Genomic DNA, 20,652 nt, shown 5'->3' with positions numbered 1-20,652 from the left:
TATATATGCCATCATAGAAGTGGTATATGGTTATATTGAGTTTAAATTCTGCTTTTTAAAAATAAGCTAAATTTTGTTTTATTTTCCTTGATTAGAAGCATTACTCCATGCATTTAGAATTTTAAAATATGGCAGAAATTTTAGGATTTAAGTGCCTATAGACTGATTTTTTAAAAAAATATTTTACTCCTGAATGGAAATAGGGAATATTGTCTTTGTTTTCTTTTTCTCAAATCAACCTTTTACCTTCCGAGGCCAGCCTGTGTAATTTTGGTACCATTGTAATTAACTAGTCTACACTAATAAAAGAGAAACATGGTAATTAACCATAACTTTGCTACCCTTCCCATTGGCTAATCAGGGCGATATGCAAATTAACTGCCAGCCAAGATGGGGGTTAACTGCCAACAAAGATGGTAGTTAATTTGCATACGTAGGCCGCAATGCTGGGAGGCGAAAGGGGAAGGAGGGAAGAAGCCGCCTGCTGCTGACTGCAATCGGAAACCCAGGTGGCAGCCAAGAGCCAGAGCACCGAGCTGCCTTTGCTCAGAGAAGCCAGGCCGCCTTTGCCGCTTCTGTGATAGGAGAACATGGCCGCCTTTGCTGGCCCTGGGCCAGTAATCGGAGAAGCCGGGTGGGACAGGGAAGAGGTGGATGTCTGCCTCTTCCCTGTCCCACCCGCCTTCTCAGATCACTGATCACCAGTGATGGGAGAACACCCAGAGGCCGGGCTGCATAGCTGCCTGGGGACACCATCCAGACCCCAAGGGCGGCGCAGCCAGGCCCCAGCAGGAGACCCAGAAGGCAGCCCAGGCGCCAGGGCTGCGTCTCCGCTGGGGAACGCGATCCGGTGCCTGGGCCGAGGAGACCCAGAAGGAGGCCCAGGGGCCTCCATGGAGAGTCTCCGTGGTCAGATGGCGCGGTGTCCGGACAGGAATAAAGACCCGAGGTGACGCAGATGCCTGGCCACAGGGTTAGACCAGCCAGCAGGGCCTTTCAGTCGGGACTGGGGTGGGGGTGGGGCGAGGGAGGCAAGCTGGAAATAGAGAACTACAACTCCCAGGAGGCTTAGCGGCCGGGGCCTGGGTGCCTGACTGTGAAATCAGATGAGCCTGCAGTTTTGCAAGCCACTTTAAACTAGAGGCTTGTAAGGTTGGAAGTTTTGCGCTGGGAGCCAGAGAGAAATGGAGCTGGAGCAGAGAGAGGGGCCCATGGCAGCCGTGGGCTTTGAGGAGTTCTCAGCACCTCCCGGCTGGGAGCTGGCGCTGCCTCCGCTGCAGGTGGTCACATCCTGGAGAGCGAGCTTGAGACCCAAGTGGAGTTCGTGTCTGGGGGTCTGGGCAGCTCCAGCCTCCAGGAGCGAGAGGAAGAGGAGGAGGCAGCCTGAGGCCGGCAATGGCGGCACCAACGGGAACTCAATCGCAGGAAGTACCCGGCGCTGCAGGGAGATCGAGCAGGCGAAGGAGCGGGTCCTGAACAGGCTCCATCAGATACAGAGGATAACACGGAGACTCCAGCAGGAGCGGAGGTTCCTCATGAGGGTGCTGGACTCCTACGGCGACAACTACCGGGCCAGCCAGTTCACCATCTTACTGGAGGGCGAGGGCAGCCAGGGCACAGACACCCCCACCCCAGGCAAGGCTGAGAAAGAGCCTCTGGAGAAAGAGGGTCTGTCCCCGCCCAGGAGGACACCAGCGCCCACAGAAGCCAGCAGCCCGGCCCCTGGCGAGGGGCCCAGGGGTTGGAAGAGGCGGCAAGTGCCATAGGAAGGGGGCCGGGCGGGAGTCCCGCTGACTCCGGAGCTGGCCCCCATGTAGATAAAGGTGGAGGGAGACTTTGGCTTCAAAGCGGTCGAGGCTCTGGACTCAAGTTGGGTTTCTCGGGGGCAGACAAGTAGCTGCCCTACCCCACCCTAGCCAGCTCCCCGTTTGACTGACCCCCCAATAAACGGACCCCATGCTCTCCTCGGCAAAAAAAAAAGCTTATAGAGGCATGCTTATAGGATCAAATAGTATAAATATAGATGTAACAGGACAATAAAAAGAGAACCTGGCTATGATGATCACCTGAACGCTGCCTCTGTGTCATTCCTTCTTCGCGGACTCCGTCCACACCTTTGGGAACCCCTGGACCTGCTGGGGCAGGAGCCCAACATTCCTCTTCTTATAAGGACTTCAGTGAGATGGGCTAAGAGTCACACTGGAACTGCCACAATTTAATCTAATCCCCTCTTTAAAGATCTTATCTCCATATACAGGTACATTCTGAGGTTCTGGGGATTAGGATTTTAACATACATTTTGTTGATTACCCAAATCAGCCCTTAACAACCAGCATGTTTCAGAAAGTAGATTCCTACAGGGTTATTTACCAAACATTCAGAAGGATTTTTAAAAGAGCTAAGCCCCTCGCCCACTGCGCGGTCCCTTCCGGCGAAGAGCGAAGGCCTGGGTTCCAGGCGCCGGAGGAAAACTGCTGCCAGCAGCCAGGGGAAGGGGCCCCCGAGGGACCCCAGATTGCGAGAGGGCACAGGCCGGGCTGAGGGACCCCCCGAGTGCACACATTTTTGTGCACCGGGCCCCTAGTTATTAATAACAGGAAAGGAGCAAATGGAAGGTCAAATATTACAGACATGTTATTTGGGCAGCTTCTCCAAGAAGCTAAAACTTTACACGCCCCAAGGAGCCGCCAGTCTGTTCCCCGAAAATCACTAGGGGAAGGGACTGGGCAGTGAGTAGAATAGACACATGCCCAGTAAAGTGGGGTGATATCAGGAAGATACTTTCTTGTCAGTCACACCTGGGAACAGGTCATTGGCCAGAATGGGTGTGCCCACTGCAAGGGCATGATATTTGGGAAATTTAATCCCCTGAACAAACATGTTTGAGTTCATGGTTGCTCTTGGCTTGCTGTACTTGGCTCCTGGCATGAGGGGCTCTCACCTTCCTGTTACCTGGCATTCAGCCACATGGCTGTGGACCTTGTGGACCCCAACACACAACAGACTAATGGGCTCCTGTTAGCCTCATGCTGAACTGGACTCAGCTGCAACATGGACTGGAAACTCTGGACACTGGCTTGGCTTTTAGCTTGACTGAAACCCCAGCTACACTTCTATGACTGGAATGGGACTTTGGAAACCCAGGGATGTAATTCCATGCAAATAAAAGTCACTCATCCTTCTGTGTGAATCTCAGAAAATTATTTTTCTCCAGATGTCCTAAGGACCCCACCCCCAGGACCCAGTGGGAAAGAGGATACCCCAACCTTTTCGATAACAGTTTCAGATACCAATTCTAACGCTTACTGCTAATTTAAATGTAGGTTACTAAACTTTACATATCTCAGTTTTCTTTACTGTAAAATAGGCAACAGAATACCAACAGCATACTTTACTTTGATTATTAACTAAATTAATATTTGTAAAATGTGTTGAACAGTGAATGCCTGCCAAATTCTCAGCAGATGTATTTCTATTTATTATTGTTCCTAAGTACCCGTATTCCAGGAGTTTTTTTTTTTTTGTCTTTTAAGTGTCATTAAAGAAGTTATATCACATTTAAATACATTTGCTTTTGAGAGACAAAACTCTAGTTCTCACAAAAATTATCAGACAAAACCACATTTCACTTTGTCACTTAAAAAAATACAAAAATTCATTTAAGAATTACAATTATTATACTCATGTTTTTAATACATAATCCGGTATGTTAGTTAAGGGATTAGAAATACTTTTATAAACTATAAGTCCTTTAAAATTTATGGTGATTTTCTTATCTATACTTCTCCTCCTATCCTAATAGTTATTTTCATGATGGAAATTTTCATAAGTAAATATCAGATTTTTCATAATTTCATAAATCAATACACTGGTTAGTATTAACTTGATTTCCATTAAATGTAAACAAAAATTTTGTGTGCCCACTATGTAAATAAGATTAATACAGCCTTGGGTTTTAGGCTTAAATTCTGGTGAGAGGAATACAAGCAATAAAAATATTAATAAATAAAGTTTTATACACTGATATTTGATATAAAATATATGAACTGGGTAATATAATAAAAAATAACATGGAAAAAGAGGTGATAGAGGAGTGAATAGAGGTTTGGTGTTCAGAGAAGGCTATTCTAGAGACCTGAAAAATAAAAAGCCAGATTTGGGAATATCTAGTAGAAGGACAATCCAAGAAGAAGCATATTTAAGGGACATAATAAAGCCAGTGTGATACCATTGTAATTAACACAGTTATTAATTAGTTATCAGAAAGGGAGCAAGGGGAAGGCCAGATAATATAGGCAGGCCATTTGTGTGAGAAAGCTGCAGTTTAACACTCTCCAGGTCTGTTCCCCACATGCCCAGTAAGGTCTGAATGAAGTAGGAAAGGTAATTATTCGTCAGTCACACCTGGAAGCAGGTCACTGGCCAGGTTGGTCTGGCCACTGAAAAGATGCAAAATCTGAGATATGTAACCTCCTCCTAACAAAGGGAGTTCCCTTTCTTGGCCCCCTTGCTTGTCTCTTGCTGCTCGCACCTGACTCTTGGCAGGCGGGGCTCTCATGGTCTACATCCGCCCACATGGCTCACAACCGTGTGGATCCCACACACAGTGAACTGATGGATTAAAATTAGCCTGATTCTGTGCCGGACTAAACTCTACCATGGAACAGAAATTTTGGACACTGGCTTTGTTTCTAGCTCTTCTGAAGCCCCAGCTATACCTTTTCCAGGACTGGTTTAAGGGAAATGGAACTTTAGAAACCAAGGGATATAATTCCATGCAAATAAAACTTATTTCACATCTCATCCTCTGGGGCACCTGGAAATTCTTATCCCAGCAGTACCCCAAGAACCCCACTCTGACTAGCAACAGAGAAATTCCACCCTTGCAATTCTCCAGTAACAAATGGGAATGAAATGTAAAGATTGAGTGGAGGAGAGGGGAGAAAAGAGATCAGAGATGTAGGTATCAGTTGGAACATATAGTACGTTGCACAACAGAAGATAGATTGATATATTTATTCTGGTTGCAATTGAAAGCCACGGGAGAGTTCTGTGGAGAGGATTGTGTCATGAGATTTATGGAATCCATAGCTAGAAACAGCAGATTATAAGAAATTCTGTAAGAGCCAAGCTTATTAAAGTCCCATCTGTCAAACTGTAATATATTTATCATTTTAATGGGCACTAATCATACTTTGAAGGTGTTATTCATTCCAATGTTATCTTTTAAATTATTGGGTTTTTACACGACTGACAACATTTGGACTCAGAGGTACAGGTGTAGGGAATAAAACTTCGGTAGAAGAATCACCCTGCACATGTCTAATCAGCCACTGTTTGTAATTAGTTAAGCAGCTATTCACATAGGTACCTTCAAGTTACTTCTCTCTAGGCTTGCAAGCCTCAGTGGAAGCTTGTTGTATTTATTGAGTAGTAAATTAACATATCAGTGCTTCAAAAAACAACATGTTTTTTAATTCTGTAACAATTTCAGCCCCTTTGCCTTCCCTGCCATAATCCTCTGACAATAGAGCCACTTAACAAACTGAATGATGAGATAGTTTTGTCAGCTTGGCAAATCATTTTAGTTCTCTCCCCTTGTTTGGTAGAAAAAACAAAAAAATTCCATTTTAGTATAAAAATTTTAAAAAGTGAATAGTAGAAATTGTACAGAAACTTAATCCTTGAACATTTTATGTAGGAAATACCACATCATCTCCTTCACAACAAGGAAAGCAATTCCTATTTTAGATGTTCAAATTCACTTAAAGTTCCCTTCAATATGCTATCTGAGAAACATCAATTGTAGTAGAAAGCAATCTTTCAAAAAGATGTATTTGATAAGCTTTAAATGGACAACAACACTTGCACGCTTATACTGATACTATTTAGAGAAAGAAATCAGCATTATAAAAGACAAATGTTCCTAATCCAAGCACCTTCCACTGAGTCATTTACAGAAAAGGAGACCGGCTGAGAAATCTGCTGCTTTGAGCTAATTGAAAAATAGCAAAAAGGGGCCAAAGACAACCTTCTGATAGAGCATTAAAATATGTCAAAAGAACAGTAAGTTTTAAATAGTAACAGAGAAACATTTGAACGTTGAGACCAAAAGGAGAGATTTGTAATTTAAAAATAGCTATCTAGTAATGCTACATCATATAAAGAGAATCTGACTAGAGTAGAAAGTAAACATGGAAAGAATAGTGCCTCTGTTCCTTTTATATTGGGAGTGGCATAATACAAGGTTAACTAATGATATTGTCTCTTTAAAAATTATAGCTATGATTGTGTTTTGATACAAATTCACCTTATAATCAAAGAAAGGACAATCCTTAACCATACACAAAGACAAAAAAATTAAGTCATAATGTTTTAACTCAACTGCTTCAACAGTCATGTCTCACATATAAAAAACTACTGCATATTGCCTGGTATTTGATTGATTATTATGTACAGGAAGCTAGACAACAATCTTTACTTTATTTTACATATTTCTAGAATAGGGATAAGATTGTCTTCTTTTCTGTGAGGTTTAGCATCAAGAAAAAAGTGTTCCTACAAGCATGCTAAACATGCAGACCATAAACAAGATATTTAACTCAAAGTAACAATTAGATACAACCACGTCTCAGTTTGCAAGAGCATGTGACTATTGAATTATAGAAAATAATAAGATTCTGGTTTCTTTAGTGTCTTTGTTACAAAGGATATATGGAATTATGCTAACCAACAAAATAACCTTCTTGATTAAATAACACATAATGAATAATGCTTATCTCCAAATCAGGGAACAAGATGTATGCCTTAAAACAAAGGCCTGGTTTGTCACGCCTGCCATAAAGTCGCTAACAGTCTTCTGAGCATATCACAGGAACTAGCTCTGGGGAAGGAGGCTGACTCTAGCAGCTGGACATTCTAGCTCTGGGAGACTTGCTGACTCTCAACCATAAAAACCAAGCCTCCACGACCAGTTTCAAGATAATCATTGGAATGGACTGTGCTGACTTGCACGTAGAGAACTTTCAATCCCTTTCCCCCCTCATTTCTTTTTTTCACTTTCTCTCTCCTTCCTGATAAAAACCCTGTCTTCAGTGAGAAATTAAGATGGGCTTTTGGATGAGAGTCCCCTATCTTCTCAGGTGACCAGCACTTGAATAAACTACTTGCCTTCTTAACAACACCTATCTCACAAGTTTGGCTTTCATTACAATTGCTAGCTGAACCCACACTTGGTTACATCTTCACAAAGGAATTGTAGGAAAATAATTGACTTTCAGCTCACATTTTAGCTTTCATACTAGATTTCTGTTTTAAAACATTGCACTTTTACTGGCTTTAATATTTTATTTATGAGTCATGCCCATGGGAAGAACGTTGCTTTACTTTTCTTAGACCAAATTTCTGAATGGAAATCAAACATGAGGTATTAAATAGCTCTCCTTGGGAATGAGACATGTGGAGCTGTCCTCTATTTGTTAAAGGAGGAGAGAAAATTCCATGAAAACTATAATACCATAAAAGCCATGAGAGCAGGGAATGTCCTAACACTGAGTCTCCCTTATCTTATTAATTGAATGAAATTGACTGAGCTGAATTTTAGGGAAAATAGAGGCCTATGCTGGAAAGTTTGTTGGTTAACACTTACCATTATGCAAATATTTGTCCCCACACAGTTGCACACAAGAAAGTAATATTGAAAAACAAAACTAAAATATAAACTTTGTGAAAAATGCACGAGAGCTTTTAGTGAAGTGTATTCTTTTGAATAAAAATTGTTTGTATGGTTGTATTCAAACTATACTTTAAATAACCTGCTTTGAAGAAATCAAGTAAATGAGAGCAAGCATATAACTACTCCAGTGTAATTTGATTAAATACAGTAGGCTTGTGTATCATTTTTATTTCATCCATGTTTTTATCATTACTCTTCGACATAGTAACACTGAAGATTTATATTAGTGCATGATATATGTATATATAACATAATTTGAAATAACTAATTTTGAATTGGAACAATGTTAATAATGTAGCCTGAGAATTGTTCATTTTGTCTGTAATAAAATTAACAAGTTAAATTGACTGTATCACTTGTATCAACATTTAGTAATTGTTTTTTTATGTTCATGTTTAAAATGTTAAAAATTATTAAATATATATTTATAACAATAAAAGCATAATATACTAATTAGACCAGAAAGCCGAACGACCTTCTGGACATCATTCCAGGCATCTTTCCAGATGAAGCAATGGTGGCGGAGGCTGAGGGAGAGGCAGTTAGGGGTGATCAGGAAGGCAGGCGAGCAGTTAGGGATGATCAGGCAGGCAGGCGAATGGTTAGGGGTGATCAGGAAGGTAGGCAAGTGGTTAGGGGTGATGAGGCAGGCAGGCAGAGTGGTTAGGAGCCAGCAGTCCCGGAATGCGAGAGGGATGTCTGGCTACTGATTTAGGCCCGATCCCCAGGCCTAAACCGGCAGTTGGACATCCCCCGAGGGATACGAGAGGGTGCAGGCCAGGCTGAGGGACTCCCCCACCCACCCCCATGCATGAATTTCGTGTTCTGGGCCTCTAGTATATATATAACATGCATTAATTTTCTAATTATATATACAGTTGTCAGGAGTGAGATTTAACTCTTATTATATCATGGGCATTATGATTTTAGAACTGTCTAGTGCTTTCTATTGTTTACTAAGTTTATGTGTCTTAAAGTTATATTTTTCCAGTGTGTATAGGTCATTCCACATTATATGCAATTTTCTAAAATGTAGACTATATTAAAATTTTCCACTCTGTATATCTGATATGTTTTAATGTAATAAGATACACATCTTAACTTGGTGGCATAAACTTGTGCATGTTGTCTATTTCCACTATTGCCAGTAGGGAGACTAGGCTCTCTGATGAACTCTTGCATTTAATACAAATAAACCATGCATGAAAGTAATATGCTATAAAATGAACAAGATAATTTTAAAAATATTAAACAGAACTGCTTAAAGTGAATGCAATTAAATTGGAAATAAATTACAATGAATTAATTAATAGCCCATTTGATCAAGTTGTAGAGGGAATTTGGGGACTTGAAGAAACTGTTAAATATGCAGGTAATTCTCAGTATTAAATTGCTATTAAAATAACAATAAAAATCATCTGTCATCTTAGGTCATCAGTGGGCCCTTGACTTACAAATATAAGAGTTAGGGGGAGCCAAACCGGTTCGGCTCAGTGGGTAGAGTGTCGGCCTGTGGACTCAAGGGTCCCAGGTTCGATTCCGGTCAAGGGCATGTACTCTGGTTGCGGGCACATCCCCAGGGGGGGCGGGGGGGGGGCGTGCAGGAGGCAGCTGATCGATATCTCTCATCGATGTTTCTAACTCTCTATCCCTCTCCCTTCTTCTCTGTAAAAAATCAATATAATATATTTAAAAAAATAAAAATAAAGAGTTAGGGGGAAAATATTTTCCATGTTTGTTACACGAATTCAAAATTGTAGTAAGTGATTGATTTTCATAAAAATTCTACTACATGCTTAGTTATTCATTTTTAAAAATTTGAGTGACAATAAAAATTATATATTGGTCACTTTGTCTCAGTTACCATCTAGTTAAAAAGATTATCTAAGTTGATGTTTTTTACCATTTACCATTTCTTAAATTTGTAGGGTTTTAAAATTATTATGTTATAGTTTACATCCACCACATTAATAGATTAATTTTAAATTATTTATTAAAGCATAAATTGTTATGCTTTAATAAATGCAAGAAATAATATTATTAATAATAATATTTTTAAATTATTATGTGGAAAAATGTAGAAGCAAATAGTGACATTAAGTCTGGAAAAAGAGAATGTTAAATCTGTATGCTCTGGAATAAGGAAATATGTAAATCAAATATTTCTGCACAAGCATCTCAAAAATTGTAAAAAGAGAAAACAATATATATCTTAACATTTGTAATTATTATATCAGCTATCTATTCACAATTTATTTCCTATTTATATGCATATTACACAATATTGTCAATACTCATTAAGGTTTCACATCATTTTAGAACAAAGCACAGGGATCACATTGTAAAATTTATTGATTATTTTTTATTGTTTTTGTGAATGCTTCATTAAATAATCATGAAGTGTGTCACTAATGGCAGGCAAGCACCCAAAACTAAGGAAACCATTATTCAGCCTACTAATATGGCATGGTTTTCTAGGAGAGAGAAAATGCGCTACTGGAAAACATTATTTAGTAATACAGTTATATCAACAACACCCAGTCAATACCCTGACTGCCAAGGGAAAAATTCTCATGTGCATTTTGGTACTAAGGAAAGACATAAAAATATTTATTCATAGCACTTGATAATACAAAAACTTCCATTTCAATTATTTTGTATACGCTGCTACATTGTGTGGCCAAGGGTCCATTTAATATCTTCTATGGAAAGAACCTATAATTTCTGAGATAAAAATCATTCTTTCTAACATTGAGGATAAATTATTTAGTTGTTTTAAAGCACAAACTCTAATATGAATACTTTGACATGACTCAGTCTTTCTTTTTTAGACAATACATTGGTGATACATTATGTATATTTTAAAAAATCGAAATATAACACAGGAATCAGGAGACTCTTTTCACCTTTTAAGTATAAATTAAGATTGGTTGGATCTTCATTAGACTCTGACATGAAAACTGAAATACTCAACATTTAATACCAAACATTCAGATTCCTAAAGTGAAGCCACCAAGCACTTCCTGCCATTCCTTAACCTGTAGCTGTGATTTGGGAGTTTTAGGTAATTATAACTAGAATAAGAAAAGAAATGAACTGAATAAGAACCTGGACTCAAGTCCACTGTGTCAATCATTGAGGCTTAAAAAGATTCTTTAGTGCAATAATCATATAATCCCTCCCAAAGATATTAAATCATTAGTTTTATTACTATTTTTATATTAACAGAAATAACTTTATCCATTTTACTTTGAAATGTCCTTTTATTACTAAAATTTACTTACGATGGGGTTGAGCTCTAATTCCACATTGAAGAACCTTTTATCAGCCTCAGTTGCCAGAGTTTGGAAAACTGACTTAAGTGCACTGGAGGAAAATAGATATATAAATTTCTTGTGTACTATAGTATTTTATTAGAAGTGGAATATATGTGATTTATGTATTTTTCCATCTATAGCTATTCCATTAGACCGTGTCATTAAAGGTGAGGTTTTTTTGTTTGTTTTTGCTTCAAATCTAAGTTATTTTTATAATACATACAAATATAGAACATCATAAGAGTTAATGGAGTTTTCTAGCTAAAGTTTAACTCACATAATTACTAACATACAGTTCCCCACTTGAAAAATGATAGTGTTGATGCCTTTTCATGTGAAGTATTCACTAAAATTTTTGGCCACATTCATTTGGACAATTTATCTTTTAATTATTTCTTCATAGAAGTTCTTTCTATATATTCTAGGTACACATTCTTTGTAATAAATTTTTTCCAATTATTCCTTGTCTTAATGGTGTCTTCTATGGAGCAAACATTGTTAATTTAAAAATTTTAAAAATCTTTTTTAAAAAAATCTTTGCCTATGCTAATTTCCCATATTATTTTAATTGATTTTTTTAGATGTTTAAAGTTCTGGGTGTTACTCTATCTTAAAGTAATTCTATGTATGGAATGAGAAATTGGTTGAAATAATTTATTTCCATATAGGTGTCTAATTTTTCCAGCAACTTTTGTTGAAAAGGCTTTCTTTTCTCTATTTTATTGACATGACTCATTGAAAAGCAGTTGGTCATGAAAATATGGTATATTTTTAGACTCTATTCTGTTCAATTGATTATTTTGTCTGTCCTTATGCAAATATGACTGTAGCTTTATAGAAATTAGGGAAATCAGGTAGCATATGCCCGTCAACCTCATTCTTCTTTTGAAAGAATGTTTAAGCCTTTCTAGATCATTTACATTTTAATGTAAATTTTAGAATTAGATTTCCAATTTTTTTTAATAAACTGCTTGGAATTTTGTTGGGTATTGCATTGAATCAATAATTCAAACAGGAAAAATAACATATGAAGAATGTGGAATCTTCCAATTCTTCAATATGGTATATTTGTTTAACTTATTTTGTTATTATGTACTTACTAGTACACTAGTAATACTTCTGAGAATTTAAAGATATTTGATCCTGTTGTGATTGTATTATTTTTCAATTTCCATTTTTTAAAACAATTTAATCTAATGCTTTTCAACAATTTAATATTGCCATTTTTCATCTTCTTTCTCACTTTATTATTTAACAGAATGTCAGCAAATATTTATATCTTTGTTCCTTTAATATAATTTTTTTCTTTGACCATATGTAATATATAACCTTTCTCTTTAGTTTTTCCTTGAGGATAGTATGTCTATGTGTATATTCTTTTTATTAACCCTGCTTGCAATTCCTTTGCTTATTGGAGCTATTTTCATCCTTTATCAATTTTGGAAAGTTCCCAGCCATTTTCTTTACAACAATTGATTTTCCCTATATTTTTCTTCTATCCTTCTGGAACTTAAATTATAGTATTTTAAACTATTTGATATCATCCCAAGCATCTCAGACTTTCTGGTTCGCTTTTATATTTTCTTTTGTTTTTTTGTTTGTTTTGTTTTATTTTGATATATTGTATTTCCTGTTGTCAAAGTCGTGTATTACTTCTTTAGCTATATGCAGTCTGAATTTAAGCCTATGAAATGATTTCTTCACTTCTGATATATATTTCATTTTTAGAATTCCATTCAGATCATGTTATAGTGACCATATACCAGTATGTGCTTAAATTTTGTATCTCCTAACACATTTTTGTACTCACAAACATATAAGTTGATTATTCATACAAAATTGTTTGAAAGTCCCTATTTGATCATTCTAACCTTTCAACCATCTCTGAGACTGCTTATGTTGATTTTGTTTTCTGAACTTGGGTCACATTTTTTTTTTATTTTTTGAATGTATCTCATAATATTTCTCTTCTCAGAGTTTTATATAAAATAATAGTGGAGGCAAGTAAAAAATATTAACATAAGGAAAAAAGCAGATCTCTTTCTTCTTATCCTGAAACAAGAGGGGTGATTGGATCTAACTTATACTTAATCTGACACTGAGATTCAGTACCAGAACAATATTAAAAACATACCACCTTATACTAGCAGAGTGGCTAATTAAAAGTATTTGTATGCCATATGTTGGTATGGATGTGAAACAACTGGACCTAACATATAGTAATAGCATCTATGTAATCTCTTTAAAATAGAGTTTGCCATCTCTAATTAAGTTAAATATATTTCTACCCTATGCCAGAAAACTATTACTAGATATTCATCACTAACACTACCAGTAAAAATGTATGTCCACAAAAAGTATTATCCAAGAATCTTAACAGCAACCTTATCCATAATAGCCAAAACTGAAAACTTACACATCTATCAGTAAGAGAATAGATAAAAATATAGTGGCATATTCATACATGGGAATGCCACTCAGCAATTACAAAATAATAATAGTGAACTTCATGCAATAGCAACATAGTTGAATCTCAAACACCATGTTTGGTGAAATTAACTAGAAACAAAAAAAGCACCTGATGTGAAATTCTATTTATAAAGCATATGAACAGATAAAATCCATCTATATTATCCTATATAAACCTATACAATAAAAGGATAATATGCAAATCGATCGAGTAGTGGAATGACCAGTTGCTATGACACACACTGACTGACAGGGGGCAGCTGCCCCCTGGTGGTCAGTGCGCTCCCCCTGTGGGAGCCAGGCTCATGGCTGTTGAGCTTAGCGGTGGTGGTGGGAGCCTATCCTGCCTTCACAGCAGTACTAAGAATGTCTGAGTAACAGCTTAGGCCAGCTTCCCACAAGGGCCTAAACTGTCAGTCGGACATCCCCTGAGGGTTCCCAGGCTGCGGGAGGGTGCAGGCTGGGCTGAGGGTCCCCCACCCCCCCGCTTCCAAGTGCATGAATCTTATGCATTGAGCCTCTAGTTAGAAATAAGAGAGAGTTTAATTTGGTGGCAGGGAGAGAGGACTTATTAGGAAAATAGGGTCATATAAATGATTTATCTTGCTTTGGTCAGTGGTTATGTAGCTATGAAAACTGGCACAACTTCAAACTGTACTTTTTTATTTCTGTCTTATTTTATTTTATGGTAATGATACATCAGTCATTATGAATATATTTAATCAATAAATATATATCACTCTTGGAAATATGATACCATACAAAATTGTATGATGTTTTAAATATAATTCAAATATCAATTTTATGACATCTTTCTTATATAAAGAATGTAATCTCAAACAGGAAAGATATTTTTCTCTTGTATCTCCTGGATATACTAATATTTTAAATTTAACATTACTTTCTACTCTTAATTATTGCAAGAAACAGAAGAAATATAACTAAACACTGGTGAGTTCTTATAACTGTTAGCTTAAAAAAGTATAGTGTGGATAAAATGGTACAATTTTTTCATATTTAAGCAATTTATTTTCATTTTCTTACGTTTGTTTTAATATTTCCAATAATACATTTATCAATATTATGTGAAGCTATTATGTATATGCCATTTAGCCATATAAGTATGTTTGACTTATTCTAAACTCTTATGTAGCAAATGACTAAGATAAACAGATTGCCTTAAGGGAAAGCACTTATTTGTTCATTAAATACTCAATTATCAATCACCTGTACTAGGCCTTTGCGAGATTCATGATGTGTTTCACAGGATAAAAGAAAGGAAATGGGTGGGGGACACACAATGCAATATATAGATCTTGTATCATAGAAATATATATGCAAAACTTATATGATCCTATTAACCAATGTTACTCCACTAAATTTAATAAAAAAAACTAAAGTGTTTTAATGTTTCTTTTGGTTTATTTTTCTTTCTGTTTGTGTTTTTAATTATGTGACTTAAACTATGGAAAGAGGAAAATGATTAAACTGTAGATCTAATAAAAGGAAATGGATTTGCATCTCTCGGATGATTAGTGACTTTGAGCATGTTTTCATATATCTACTGGCTTTCTGAATGTCCTCTTTCAAAAAGTGTCTATTTAGGTCCTTTGCCCATTTTTTGATTGGATTGTTTATCTCCCTTTTGTTAATTTGTATGCAGATCAAAACAACAATGAGGTTCTATCTCACACATGTCAGAATGGCTATCATCAACAAATCAACAAATGACAAGTGTTGGACAGGATATGGAGTAAAAGGAACCCTCCTGCACTGCTGGTGGCAATGCAGACTGGTGCAGCCACTGTGGAGAACAGTATGGAGTTTCCTCAAAAAATTAAAAATGGAACTCCCATTTGACCCAATGATCCCACTTCTAGGAATATATCCCAAGAAATCAAAAACACCAATCAGAAAGAATATATGCACCCCTATGTTCATAGCAGCACAATTTACCATAGCTAAGGTTTGGAAACAGCCTAAATACCCATCAGCAGATGAGTGGATTAAAAAGCTGCGGTATCTACACCATGTAATACTATGCTGCTATAAAAAAGAAGGAATTCTTACCATTTGCAACAGCATGGATGGAACTGGAAAGCATTATGCTAAGTGAAATAAGTCAGTCAATGAAAGAAAAATACCACATGATCTCACTCATTTATGGATAATAAAGAACATTATAAACTGATGATCAAAAATAGATACAGAGGCAGAGCAGCATCAAACAGACTGTCAAACTACAGTGGGAAGGCTGGGGAGGGTTGGTGGGTGTAAGAGATCAACTCAAGGACTTGTATGCATGCATATAAGCCTAACCAATGGATGCAAGATACTGGGGGGGGGGGGAGGGGAGGAAGGGGAGACCAGAAGAAGGTCAATGGGGATAAAAAGGAGACACATGTACTACTCTTTATAATACACTAAGCAATAAAATAAAATTTTTAAAAAAGGAAATGGAATTCAAAGTACATAAAAATGATACTTGGAAAAAACAATTCAGAAGCAAGGTGTTAAAAATGTGAGTAATATGACCCCCATCAAAAACTATACACCTAAAGTTTTTTTTTCCCCCTCTGGAAAATCAGAGGAATAAAATCACCTAGTATAGGTGAAACTCTGTGATGAGAATGATTCATATTTTTTTCATATAGACACCATCAATGCACAAAATGAGGCTTTCTAAAGCAGACATTGGTAGAAAACTTTTACTCCTTAATAGCCTATTTAACTGAGCAAGAGGAATAACTTTCCTATTTGAGAAATAATAACAGGTAATTATAATTCCTACATAATATTAAGCTAAAAACTGCTGAATAACTGGAAATTTGTTAATCATTAAGTATTTTCCTAAAAGTCATCTTGACTATTAAAATACAATAAGAATATTAACTTTCATAATTACAAATTCAAAGATTTTCTAAGATAAGTTAATATAAAAATAATTTGAGCCAAACCGGTTTGGCTCAGTGGATAGGGAGTTGGCCTGCGGACTGAAAGGTCCCAGGTTCGATTCCAGTCAAGGGCATGTACCTTGGTTGCGGGCACATCCCTAGTAGGGGGTGTGCAGGAGGCAGCTGGTCGATGTTTCTCTCTCATCGATGTTTCTATCCCTCTCCCTTCCTCTCTGTAAAAAATCAATAAAATATATTTTTAAAAAAATAATTTGAGTATAGTTCAGGTTGACTCAACAGTAGTTTTAACTAAGAGGTTTGATCAAATATTATCCTTGGCATCTGTTATCTTATTCAGTACATTTTGTATGTCTGATATTTGGTTGAATGTATATTGATTGACCTAGTAAAACATAATTAGAAAGAGTTATTCCACTAAATTAAAGAAATGCATGTGCACATAATTTTCTATCAATGGAAAGTCTATGTACTGCACATATGCATATATGGATGCATTGAGGATAATTATTTCTTTAAGTCTATGTAGAGTCATAACAATGTGAGATGTGTTTAAAAGTTTTGATCATCAATGCCTATTGTAGAATATTTACCAAGACTTATGAATGGTCTCAGCCAGGATAATTTAGACAAATGTAATCATTTGATTTTACTGATTCCAGTTTACTTGTTTCTAAATGATTTTTGTTTTTATTTCTTTTAATGATTCTGTTTTTCTGATAACCTAGACTCAAAACCTCCGTGTTAGATTTGGGTAGAGGAAGAGTGCTTCACTTAAAAAAAATTAAGTCTACTTACCCTATATATGAAAATACCAAGAGTGCTTGCTTAAAGTGAAATTTTAGAATCACTAGAAACAGAAGAGGAAACTAGAGGTTTGTGAAATTACAGAGAATTGTGAACAACCAAGAAATTTGCAGGTGGGCAAGTTCTTATTAGAATCCCATTTTAAGAAAGAAAAAATTGATAAGCTCAACAACACATGCTGAAATCATTGTAGACGAACTAATTGAACATGTAAGCTGAGAAAAGTAAAAAAAAAAATACTATAAGTATGAATTTACGAAACATTAACATTCACATAGTAATCCTATCTAATAAAGAGGGTGTATGCAAATTGACCATTACACCATCACAAAGCTGGCAGTGCCCACAGTGGAGGTGGGGTTTTCATGACACAAGATGGCTGCACCCACAGCAGAGGCCAAGAATGGCCGAGTTCCTATAATGAGCATTGAGCAGGAACCTGAGGCTGTGTGGTGCTGGGCCAGGGCAAGGGACCTCAGGCTGTGCCCCCCTCCCAGCAGGGCTTGTTGGGGGACCTCAGGCCACACTCCCTGCCCAAGTGCCGGGCCAGGGGACCTCAGGCTGCGCTCCCATACTGGTGCCAGGCCAGGGGACCTGAGGCTGCACCTTCCACCCAGCAGGGCTTGACAAGGGTGGGGCTGGCTGGGTCTGGATCTCACCCAATGGGGGTGGGCCCAGCTGGGTCTGGGTCTCATGTGATTTTGAGCCACTGAGGGTGGGTGGGGACTTGTCTCTGGGTCCCACAGCGCACACTAGACTCTGACAGGAGGGAGATTTTTATATAAATTTTACTAATTTTCTTTCATCTCTGACACTTCTATTATAGAGAAAGGGCAAATAGCAATATTAAAATATTTCCTAGAATTAATCCTCTTTTAATGTGCACAAATTTTGTGCACCAGCCACTGGTTAATAATAATTATTTTCTAAGGTAGATGTTACTTTAACCCCTAGGAATTCCTAGGCACTTCACTCCTGCATAATTTCCAAATAAGGTAGATGCAACCTAATTAGTTTCCATGTAGCATTCATTAGGAGGCAGATTTTAGTTCATATTTACGGAGAGCTTTTAAACACCTAGGGCTGTTCTATGAAATAAATGCCCATGCTAAAGAATAAAACTCTACATTCTAGAGTAGCTGTGGCAAACTACGGCCCGCGGGCCGGATCCGGCCTGTTTGAAATGAATAAAACTAAAAAAAAAACACGACCTTACCCTTTTATGTAATGATGTTTACTTTGAATTTATATTAGTTCACACAAACACTCCATCCATGCTTTTGTTCCGGCCCTCCGGTCCAGTTTAAGAACCCATTGTGGCCCTCGAGTCAAAAAGTTTGCCCACCCCTGTTCTAGAGGCTTGATGATAATCTCCTTGAGCTTTTTCATGATTCCTATGAAATAGTTTCTCACAATATGTGGCATGTATACAACAATAGATACACAAGGTGATTTTAGGTGGTACATAAAAAATGATCAAGCTAAAGTATTTAAAAGTGCAATTAACATATTGAATCTGTTTTCAAGGATGTTATTTTCTGAGATGAGGCTAAAATAGTGATTACAAGCCTTATTCAATTTAAATGGAATATTAATTTAATGTTAATAAAATTACTATGTAATGTAAAAAATGAGAGATTGATAATATGAGGACTAAATGTGGAAAAAATGCCAAATTCTATGACTTTTTGAGACCTTGCTAACTCCTAAATCTTTCTTCTTTTATATTATACTAGTGACCTGGTGCACGGATTCATGCACATTTTAAGGAAATTAATTAGAAGGTGGCCATTGTGGTGGGACTGGGCAAGACGGGCCAGACACACCCTAGAGCCAACCTCCTGTGGTCCCTCCCACACCGGCTACACCTGGGGCAACACCGCAGTGGAGTAAGAGAGGTTCCTCCAGCAGGTGGGGTCCCTTGGCCTGGCCTGTAGGGATCAGGCCAAAACCTGCTCTCCGACATCCCCCAAGGGGTCCCGGAATGCAAGAGGGCACTCTGGAAAGTTCCTGTTGTACAGGGTATGGAACGCAAATGCAAGTGTGCAGTAAACCAGATTCAGGGCAGACAGTGCCCCAGAAACAACATAACCCACAGCCGAGGGTGGAATCACATGGCCCAGCAAGAAATTGGGCTCCCTCCTCTCTGGTTTTGGAGTGCATCACCCGAGAACTGCCGCTGCCAAGTCACTGCAGCTCAGCAGCTCCTGCATTGAGTGTCTGCCTCCTGGTGGTCAGTGCACATCATAGCGACCAGTCAGATGGTAGGAGGGAACACTTAGCACATTAGCCTTTTATATACATAGATCTTAACTTTTAAATGAAGGTTCTCTGTTTTACTCACCTCATATTTTGTCTAATCAGTATTTCCTCTCTCCTCCTGAATAGATATTGAGTAAGTAGCAATTTATTTAATTTAATTGTGTATATTCAAAAAGTTTTAAAATTTCCCAGATGTTTTTTGTTTTAAAAAATATTAAAATTTACTGGTTTTATAAAGAAGCGATTTTATATAATTCATGGTTTAAATGGAATGTTATCATGTTTCAAAAAATTCTCATATCAATTAACTAACTGAAAAATGTGTCCCCATAGTAATCAAACTTTCAAACTCACAAAACAGATACAATACTGTTCTGTTCTAAAATCCATTGGTACATATTGGCAGAGCCTTTTATAGTTTGAATAATTAAATCATTATCCAAATAATAAAAGTATAATATGTCAATGGACTGAATGGCCAAACAGTGGAACGACCATCTGGATGACCATCCGGGACCACGCTATGACACCCACTGGCACCAGGCCAGCCAAGGTGGGTGCAATGCTTTTGGTCAAGGGCCTGGCCCTCACCCCATGATCACCCCGCTGAGGGAGGCCCGCCTGTGAGAGCTCCTGTGTTGAGCATCTGCCCCCTGGTGATCAGTGCACCTCATAGGCGGGCTTTGGTGGGTTGGCGGGGCCTCCCTCTGTGAAGGAAGCCTGGGTCCTGGGTGCTGGAGGGAAGCCGATGCTGGCAACCAGGGGAAGGAAGGCCTACTCTTGCGTGAATTTCATGCATTGGGCCTCTACTTCTTATATAAATCCAGAACCAAAGAGAAAAAGAAAAATGTTGGCAAAATATTTTGAACTTTTGTATTGTCTAAAAAATGACTGATGGTGCATGTAATAACATTGCAGGCCTCAAAATTACAAATATATTGCGGTCCTAGAGTTCAGTTTTAAATTGATTATTTATAACGTACAACATATACCTCAATGGGAACACTGTATTAGTAATTAAACTTGTTCAGTTCTCAGTTAAGTCCTTAAGTGGCTACAAATTCTAATGTGGCAAAATGAAATGCTAATTATGCTTCCTGAATTCTGAATTTTAGGATGAAAAGAGAATAAAATATCAAAGGGAGGAAGC

The 20,652-nt window shown here is 37.7% G+C and overlaps 1 pseudogene across 1 annotated transcript; it reads left to right on the top strand.

The window, feature by feature from the left end:
• Nucleotides 1-1,184: 1,184 nt before the first annotated feature.
• LOC308518287 (TCF3 fusion partner-like) lies at nt 1,185-1,936 on the top strand (annotated as a pseudogene). The gene has a single exon. The product of its transcript is annotated as a TCF3 fusion partner-like (transcript).
• Nucleotides 1,937-20,652: the final 18,716 nt, after the last annotated feature.

Source organism: Myotis nattereri (assembly GCF_964212035.1).
Source record: "Myotis nattereri genome assembly, chromosome: 4".
NCBI lineage: Eukaryota > Metazoa > Chordata > Mammalia > Chiroptera > Vespertilionidae > Myotis > Myotis nattereri.
The sequence above is the reverse complement of the archived record's forward strand: the minus strand, read 5'-3'. Positions and strand labels throughout refer to the sequence as shown.